The sequence below is a fragment of the Pinus tabuliformis genome, chromosome 3_2 (genome assembly GCF_031772625.1).
Source record: "Pinus tabuliformis cultivar Carrire ecotype Pingquan chromosome 3_2, CPIR1, whole genome shotgun sequence".
Lineage (NCBI taxonomy): Eukaryota > Viridiplantae > Streptophyta > Pinopsida > Pinales > Pinaceae > Pinus > Pinus tabuliformis.
In genome coordinates, this window is record NC_142302.1 from 910,730,866 (window position 1) to 910,739,627 (window position 8,762).

At 32.0% G+C, this 8,762-nt stretch overlaps 1 pseudogene; it reads left to right on the forward strand.

Annotated features, from left to right (window-relative positions):
- Positions 1-5,357: 5,357 nt before the first annotated feature.
- LOC149183586 (luminal-binding protein pseudogene) lies at positions 5,358-5,837 on the forward strand (annotated as a pseudogene).
- Positions 5,838-8,762: the final 2,925 nt, after the last annotated feature.

Genomic DNA, 8,762 nt, shown 5'->3' on the forward strand with positions numbered 1-8,762 from the left:
CAGTTAGATATGGTCATTAGGTAGAGACACAGTTTTTTGCTTTCTTTTATAGGATTATGTACTTAATATAATTAAAATTAATAATGTATGATAAATTAAAAATATATATATAATAAAAATAATATATATATAGAGAGAGAGAAATTGTTTTATTTGCTATTTTTTTTCTAGAAGAGGTAATGATCAATTTGAAGATTGGACTAGTTATTTGTTCATAACAAAAATTCATAGATGTGTGTACTTAACTGTTTGTTTAGGATTTTAGCTACAGAAACTACACAATTCTGCAGCTATGTATTTAACTCAATGATCTACTTGTCAACAATGCATTCTAATCAGAAAATCATGTTCAAAATTTATTGGTTTTGTCTAATGATTATGTTTTCAAGTATGATGCAGGAAAGAAGAAGAATTGTAACAAATATTTATCTGTAGGATCCATTGATGAATTTTTTATTAAGGATTGCTTTGCAAGAATCATTAAGCATTCACAAATAATATTTCTTTATCTTTATGAAATGTTATGGTTCAAAAATAAATTGAGGAAATTGTTTTCTTTTAGAAATTGGATTTATTATCGCAATTGTGAAATTGGACTAACCATATGAAATGAAAACACGTCATGAACCTGTCAATTATGCAAATTTTTCATATGCACCTAGAGAAATTGATCACTTCTCTTTCAACACACTTACATTTTTTTCAATGTTAGTGCCATGTTTATTTTCAGATTTCGGGGCAATCGGAGAATTGAAGAAAGCCAATTATGCATGATTGGTTTTCTACAACCAATTTCAAGAAACATGAACCAATTAAATCCATTTCTATCATCCATAAATGCCATCATTTTTCCTCTCCAAATTCACAAGCTATCCAAGAATTTTCGCTAAGCATCGTCATCACCATTTTCCTTGCAAAGAGTCGCATGTTTCCTTCACATTTTCCATTCATGGAGACATTCATCTCGCTTACATGTTGATTTGTCCTTTTTCTTTCCGTTCGCTTGTTTACCCTCTTGTCATTTTCATTTCCATTAAATAAACCTTGATCCACAACAAAATTTTCCATCCATAGTCCTTCCAAAATCATTATTCCATATTTGCGTTAGATGATGGGGAATTCATAATTCCTCCCTTCTAACAAGTCTTGTCCTATCGACGTTAGCACATTATCTAGGTTCAAGGCTAGAGTCTTTATTAGTAACTTGAGGTTTGTATGCATAAATGACAAGTTCTCTCACCGAAAATCATGGGAATACATCAATGTCCCTTGAGTGTTGGATCTTGCAAGTGGCTCAACATCAGCTCATCTATTCGCACTTCACAATATGTACTTAGGTACCTTTGCACTCATTGGAATTAATGGTGAGTTTTCCTTGCATTAGTTAACGACATTCATCAATGGCCGGTAATCCAATGACTTCTCTTCATGCTCGACAACAACACATTCATTTGCATGACTAGAATAGTACCATCGGGTTTTGTAGCAGGTGAAGACTATATCATTTAGCATTTTGCAACAGATAAAATAGATTTAACAGCAGCAATAAAGAATCCACTTTCACCACCTCATCCACTATTTAAGAAACCAAGAAGGAGATGAAATTCTACATTCTATTCCATGATCCAGCAACAGCTACAACTTCTCTACATATGCACAGTTTGTCCACTTCTTAGGTATGTAAAGGAATGTTATTTTCTAGCTTTTAATCATCTAATTCCTTGAATACTAAAATTACAATTTTTGGAAAATACTTCACCATATTTCCTTTCTCATTTGAAAAAAAAAACCATAAACACATTTAGTTGGGGGAAGGGACATCCATTTATTATCACATCCATATCACTTCATTTCATCCTAACATACTTGTCCTAATCAATTACGATTAGATTATGGTTCAAAAGTTATGTGATTTGCAAATAAATGCCTAAATGATGAGCATATTATATGGTTGATTTATGCATTCTGAAACATGTTCAATGAATCTTGCTGCAACAAAAAGAAGCAAGGTATTGAAACACAAGAACCAATACCAATTAAGATTTGGTTGTCACACAAGAACCAACCAAACATGTTGCAATTCAATGCATGACATGGAATACTTTGCAAAACGAAATAAAATTGTCAAACACTGTCAGATGCAAAGTCTAAGGACATATGATATAAGCCAAGCTCATTCAAAAGCAAATCATGATTAAGAAATGCAATAGATTTCATGAGGACATGCAATAACGTCAGTTGGGGGTATGTAGAGTCTCCAAATTGTCTTCAAAATATCATCCACTTTCACCTTTATTGCCACCATTTCACTCGCATGTCGCAACTCCATGACCATATAACCTTTCATTAGCCTCCATTTTCATGATTACATGGGGTTACCTTTGTGTTTTCCAAAAGTTAATGATTTCTAGTATTATAAGTGAATTAAATGGTTAAAACTTAGAAAACTGACATATACTTGCTAATACTTAAAAGTGGCTTGAGTTTCATGACATGTGTAAGTCATTTGGAAGCTTCAAAGGCACCCTTATGTGGCATCCAATTCTCAAATTCGAATTCCCTACAAGATATGGAAGGATATTTGGATAAAGGTCAAATATGATATGTGTCTCATCATTACCTATTTTGATTGTAACTCTATGAGATTTTCTAGTGATCTAGGGAGAGGATAATGGACTTCCATTAATGAGGTAGCCTCTTATATTTTTGTATAAATAAGAGATCCTTCTCGTTTGAGAGGCATGTGTAAAGTTGGGGAAATGCTCATGTTTTGAATATAGAATTTGAATTTGGCACCATGCTCATGAGTGATGTTCACTTTGATTTGGTTATGGAATTTGGAGCTTCTCAACTTTCCATCTCTCATGCTTTTGGATTGGCCACCTACAATGTATGAGATTTATTGTTCTTCATAGATTAAGATTTATTTCTTTGATATCTTTTCCTGTGTGAGAGGTTAAGAGTGATTGTTTTTATTTGCTTTCATATATTTTCCTGTGTGAGAGGTTAAGAGTGATTGTTTTTATTTTCTTTCTACCTAGAGGTTAAGAGCGATTGTTTTTATTTTCTTTCTACCTAGAAGTTAAGAGAAATTGTTTTTATTTTCTTTCATATCTTTTCCTGTGTGAGAGGTTAAGAATGATTGTTTTTTCTTTCATTTCTGAAAGAGTGGTGTGCTTTTCAATTCCTGCAAGATTTAAAGATTAAGATTTCAATTCCACGTGTTGTACTATAATTGTACTATAATTTCTTTTGAGTTGATTTTTGAATTAGAATAGGTGAATTTGGTTTGTCATTATTTGGTTTCATAGTTAGATTGATCTAAATTGAAAGTTAATTTCTAGCATATACAGTGCACGCATGCTTCGCAAGTTTTATGAAACCCCTGGGTTGACAATTAAATGATAGGTAATTAATTTGCCTCAACATTTTGGCGTCGTTTCCGGGGAAGTGTGCATAGGAACTAGCTTTTGGTCTAGAGTTCATTTTTCAGCTATTTTCTAGATGAATGATTAAAGCATGTAGATGCGTGAATCATTTAGCTGCATATCATTTTTATTAAAATATATATATATATAACAAATTCGATATTAACCATTTATGGAAAAAGGATCTAGAGTGGAGATCAAACATTCTTTGGAGCACAAGGACTACATTGAGGAATGGTATCAAAATGTGATTGCACCATGACATTCATCCATTCTTCAAGAGATATTTGCGGCAAATCTAAAGGTTAAAATGATTTATCATGTTCTCATGCACAATCAGGTACATTTCGCAAATTTGGATATGAACATTTTAGAAATTTTAATACGTAAATGGCTCCATTGTAAACATTCATATACTTAAAATAAAAAAAAATATATATATATATATATATATATATATATATATATATATATATATATTCTTTCAAGTAGGATAAACTAGGAAATAAAATCAAGCTTGATTACATTTTTTTTTAAGTTTCTTGATTGCATTTTTTAAAGTTTTTAGACTTTAAATATTTTAGAATTTTATTTATTTTCTTGCATTTTTTCATTAACATCACAAATATTTTCAATAAAAAATTCATGTTTTGATTTTAAATAATTAAAAAAAAAATCATGTAAAAAATCAATTCTCTTTTTACTATCTTCATTTTCCAAGAGAATTGACAAATCATCCGACCTGCAAAATATAAATTGAATTGTATTAGCTTAAAAAACTAAATCCAAAATTCATCATTTAAAAAAAAATGAATAAAAAGAAATAAAATTAAAATCTTGCTTGAATAGGCTGCCTATTTGGCTTCCAACAAACCATCTCAGTTGTTCCACAAAGCTTGAGCATGCTAATGCAAACCATCTCAGTTGTCCCACAAAGCTTGAGCATGCTGATGTCTCATGTGCATCACGTTGTGAAATACACTGTTTTAAAGTATCTACAAGTTCAGTCAAATTAATCGATGCACCTATCTCTAGGCCAACCTCTTTAACTCTCAAAATATTTAGCTCAGGTACATGAGTAGTTGCAATCATAACTTGATAATGGATGCTTTTAAACCTTGTTTCTATACCAACTTCCATATTGCCAATCACCAAGTTTGCATTAGAAAACCCTGATTTCAAATATAAAACATCTTGGAAAATGAACTCATAATTACCATAAAAACTCCCATCAACTTCACTAAATGAAAACGGCTTATAGACAAGATGAGAAGTTTCAATGTCCTTGCTTTCATTGTCAACCCTTTCTCCACAGTCACAAGGTTTTCATGTTGAAGGGAAAATGACCTTTGCATCTATAGATGTATTTGTAGAAGAATTATAACTGTACAAGGTATTATTGGTTTTGGAAAAAATATGGAAAGCATCAAGAATCGGTCTGTAACCTATAACCCAGAAAGCCCGAGTGCAATACATGCAGAGGGAATGTGTAGCAGCTTAAAAATTTCATTTTTGAAACATGATTTTTGAAACATGATTTATGGCCAAAAGAAAACTAATTTTAAAAAAATAAAATGTGGGTTTTACTCGATACAGGGTTAGTTATAAAACCCAGAAATGATTTTCTCAAATTTGTAACTGATTGGGTTATATTCGGGGTTCTCTGGAGCCTTATTTGACAAATTGCGTGAGAAAAAAATGGGTTTTAATTAATGCAAAGAGACAATTGCGGCCATTCGGTTTTCTCCTACAAAAAATCTACCAAGAATCCGATCTCCCTAATATACAAGAGGTAGATCTTCTAATGGGAGTTGAAACTCCATGTCTTTACGCACCATTCAAAATTTGTATACATCAACATCTAAAGTAACATCTCTTTGACGCAACCATCCCAGAAGACTTCTTGAAGACAAAGAAGTTCATAAGGACATGAAACTGATACCATACAAGATTGTGAACAAATATGGGAAATATTATATTCAAGTTCAGGTACGATATGGAGACACAAAGGTGTTTAGCCCCAAAGAAATCACTGCTATGATTTTGACTAAGATGAAGGAGAATGTGGAAGCATTCCTTGGCAAGACTATAAAGGATGTTGTGGTGACTATCCCTTCTTATTCTAATGATGCACAGTGCCAAGAAACGAAGTATGATGGTGCTATTGTTGCCTTGTATGTAACTCGTATTATCAATGAACCCACAGTTGCAGCAATAGTGTATGGCTTGGACAAGAAGGGCGGAGAGAAAAATATTATTGTTTTTTATCTTGGCGGTGGCATGTTTGATGTTAGCATTCTGATTATTTACAATGGATTTTTTGAGGTTTTGGCTACAAACGGTGATACCAATCTTGGAGGTGAGGACTTTGACCAAAAAATAATGGATTTTACCATTTTTTTCATGTAGGCAATATGTTTTACAAATCTTTTTGTTTGTTTGAGGTTTAACTTCAGTTAGATATGGTCATTAGGTAGAGACACAGTTTTTTTGCTTTCTTTTATAGGATTATGTACTTAATATAATTAAAATTAATAATGTATGATAAATTAAAAAAAATTAATATAATATATATATATATATATAAACAAAAAATGTTTTATTTGCTAATTTTTTTTTCTAGAAGAGGTATTGATCAATTTGAAGGTTGGGTTGGTTATTTGTTCATAATAAAAATGCATAGATGTGTACTTAATTGTCTGTTCAAGATTCTAGCGACAGAAACTACACAATTTTGCAGTTGAACCACAATTTTGGAGCTAAAAAACAATTATGAAACTATGCATTTAACTCAATGATCTACTTGTCAACAATGCATTCTAATCAAAAAATCATTATCAAAATTTATTGGTTTTGTCTAATGATTATGTTTTCAAGTATGATGCAGGAAATAAGAAGTATTGTAAGGACACTTTATCTGCAGGATCCATTGATGAATTTTTTATTAAGGATTGTTTTGCAGGAATCATTAAGCATTCACAAATAATATTTCTTTATCTTTATGAAATGCCATGATTCAAACATAAATTGAGGAAATTGTTTTCTTTTAGAAATTGGATTTATTATCACAGTTGTGAAATTGGACTAACCACATGAAATGAAAACACGTCATGAACCTGTCAATTATGCAAATTTTTCGTATGTACCTAGAGAAATTTATCACTTCTATTTGAACACACTTACATTTGTTGCAATGTTAGTGCCATGTTTATTTTCAAGTTCCAAGGCAATCGAAGAATTGAAGAAAGCCAATTATGCATGATTGGTTTTCTACGACCAATTTCAATAAACATGAACCAATTAAATCTATTTCTATCATCCATAAATGCAATTATTTTTCCTCTCCAAACTCACAAGCTATCCAAGAATTTTCGCTAAGCATCATCATCACCATTTTCCTTGCAAAGAGTCGCATGTGTCTTTCACATTTTTCATTTACATTTTCCATTCACATTTTCCATTAATAGAGACATTCATCTCACTTACATGTTGATTTGTCCTTTTGCTTTTCGTTCGCTTGTTTACCCTCTTGTCATTTTCCTTTCCATTAAATAAACCTTGATCCACTGCAAAATTTTCCATCCATAGTCCTTCCAAAATCATTATTCCATACTCGCGTTAGATGATGGGGGATTCATAATGCCTCCCTTCTAACAAGTCTTGGCCTATCGACATCAGCACATTATCTAGGTTCAGGGATAGAGTCTTTATTAGTACCTTGAGGCTTGTATGCATCAATGACAAGTTCTCTCACCGACAATCATGGGAATACATCAATGTTCCTTGAGCATTGGATCTTGCAAGTGGCTCAACATCAGCTCATCTATTTTCACTTCACAAGATGTACTTAGGTACCTTGGTACTCATTGACATTAATGACAATTTTGCCTTGCATTGGTTAATGACATTCGTCAATGGCCTGTAATCCAATGACTTCTCTTCATGCTCGACAACAACACATTCATTCGCATGAATAGAATTGTACCATCGGGTTTTGTAGCAGGTGAAGACTATATCATTCAACATTTTGCAAAAGACATAGTAGATTTAGTAGCAACAATAAAGAATCCACTTTCACCACCTCATCCACTATTTATTCAACCAAGAAGCAGATGAAATTCTACATTCTATTCCATGATCCAGCAGTAGCTATAACTTCTCTACATATGCACAGTTTGTCCACTTCCCAGGTAAGTAAAGGTATGTTATTTTCTAGCTTTTAATCATAGAATTCCTTGTATACTCAAATTATAATTTTTGTAAAATACTTCACCATATTTCCCTTCTCATTTGAAAAAAAAAACCGTAAACACCTTTAGTTGGGGGGAAGGGACATCCATGTATTATCACATCCATATCACTTCATTCCATTTCACTTCATTTCATCCTAGCATACTTGTCCTAATCAATTATGATTGCATTATGGTTCAAAATTTATATGATTTGAAAATAAATTCCTAAACGATGAGCATATTATATGGCTGATTTATGTGTTCTTAAACATGTTCAATGAATCTTGCTGCAACAAAAAGAAACAAGGTATTGAAACTCAAGAACCAATACCAATTAATATTTGGTTATCACACAAGAACCAACCAAACATGTTGTAATTCAATGTTTGATAAGGAATACTTTGCAAAACAAAATAAAATTTTCAAATACTATCAAATGCAAAGTTTAAGGACATATGATATAAGCCAAGCTCATTCAAAAGCAAATCCTGATTAAGAAATGCAATTGATTGCATGAGGACATGCAATAACGTCAGTTGGGGGGTATGTAGAGTCTTCAAATTGTCTTCAAAATATCATCCACTTTCACCTTTATCGCCACCATTTCACTCACATGTCGCAACTCCATGACCGTATAACATTTCATTAGCCTCCATTTTCATGATTACATGGGGTTACCTTTGTGTTTTCAAAAAGCTAATAATTTCTAGTATTATAAGTGAATTAAATGGTTAAAACTTAGACAATTACATATAATTGCTAATACTTAAAAGTGGCTTGAGTTTCATGACATGTTTAGGTCATTTGGAAGCTTCCAAGGCACCCTTATGTAGCATCCAATGCTCAAATTCGAATTCCCTTCAAGATATTGAAGGAAATTTGGATAAAGGTCAAAGAGGATATGTGTCTCATCTTTACCTATTTTGATTGTAACTCTATGAGATTTTCTTGGGATATAGGGAGAGAATAATGGACCTCCATTAATGAGGTAGCTTCTTATATTTTTGTATAAATAGGAGAGCCTTCTCATTTGAAAGGCATGTGTAAATTTGGGGAAATGCTCATGTTTTGAATATAGAATTTGAATTTTCCACCATGCTAT